Source organism: Tenrec ecaudatus, chromosome 1, assembly GCF_050624435.1.
Source record: "Tenrec ecaudatus isolate mTenEca1 chromosome 1, mTenEca1.hap1, whole genome shotgun sequence".
Taxonomy (NCBI): Eukaryota; Metazoa; Chordata; class Mammalia; order Afrosoricida; family Tenrecidae; genus Tenrec; species Tenrec ecaudatus.
Genome location: NC_134530.1, coordinates 1,667,141 through 1,668,801, shown reverse-complemented (window position 1 = coordinate 1,668,801; position 1,661 = coordinate 1,667,141).

Below are 1,661 nucleotides of genomic sequence, written 5' to 3'. Positions count from 1 at the left end.
CGGAGCTATGGACTTGAGTTGCACTGGGCTAGGAGCCTTATGGATGAAAAGTTGCTTCTTATTATCAAGCGCTTTCTTAGACATGGGTAAGCATCACTGGCTTGTGGTTCTACACTGCCCGGCCTAGTACAAGGGTCAAGGGAGATCAAGTGAGAAGGTGCTAAATTTTAACCTAACAGCACCTGTACTAATCTACTTTCTGCCAGCATCACGGTAACCTCCAAGCCACTGCAGTCAGATAAACGGACAAATGACTGGTGGACTTAGGTTCTACCGCTCTGTAATTTAAGGACATGGGAATTAGCCAGGAGATTTTGTTGTTGTTGTTTGTTTATTTGTTTTTAATAATGCTGGAGGAATTAAAAAAATTATCTTTAAAATGCATACATGGTTTTTAAAAAACACTAGTTGCCAGACTTTGGGATTTTGATTTCTGGTTGTTAAAATGTTTTTGTTGTTTTGTTTTTTAATTGTGATGACATTTCTAAGAGGATTGGATTAAAAACTGACAATTTTACCAATATTAGAGTTGGTACAAGTAACATCAGGTAGGGTCATTTTCTTTCTTTCTTTTTTTTCCATTTTCTTTTTAAAGAAGAACAAATTTTTCTTATAGCTATTTGAGCACCTTTTGGTGTTTATGGAGAAAATGATTTAAAATGTTTTAAAGATACTTTGATAACTTTGACATAAACCACAATAGATATATATTTTGTAATTTACACAATCGTTTAGCTTTTGAAATAGCTGATTTTTATATTAAAAGGGGAACGTGGTTCTTCATAGTTAGAAAGGAGAACTCCGAACATTAGCGATATTTAAATTAAAATGTCACAAGTGCTCTTTTTCATCGACTTAGTCTCACAGAGCTAAGTTTGGTTTTATGCAATTTGTTAGGAGTAATTAGAAAAATTTTGTCAGTTTTTCAACAAAATGTTAAAGCCTTAAAATTTAGTTCAATGGTATTTATGTTTGAAATACACTGGCTAAGTGTTTCTAGTGAATGTATAAAGAAAAATTTGTGAATGATAGATTTAAAGTGTCTATGATTTACTTATACATTTTTAAATGAAAAGACGATGGGTGTTTATCACTGAAGTAGTATGTAGCTAAGTAAAGTTAAAAACTTTAGATAAAACACTGTATGTATAATGATTATTCTTCTTATTAAAGACCTTTAGATATGAGGAGGTGCCCCCACCCCCAAAACGGAATATTTTTCAAATCTATGTATGTATGTATTTATTTTTACAAAACATCCTTATCACCTTCAAAGTACTCTCCACGACACTTAATCCATTTGTCAAATCTGCTATTCCATTCTTGGAAACATTTTTCAAACTCATCTGTTTGGATGGCTGACAGCACTTCCCTTATTGTTTTCTTCACCTCTTCTACATCCTCAAATTGCTGTCCTTTCATGTCCCTCTGCATTCGCAGAAACAAAAAGAAGTCACAGGGAGCGAGGTCAGGTGAGTAAGGTGCATGGGGCAAGAGAGACATGCTGGTTTTTGCCAAAAACTGACGCACTGAGATGGCTGTGTGAGCAGATGCATTGTTGTGGTGGTAAAACCAGTCTCCTGTCTGCCACAGTCAGGCTTTTTGGTCACACACTGCTATGCAATCTTTTTAGAACCTCTAAATAGAACGTTTGATTAACA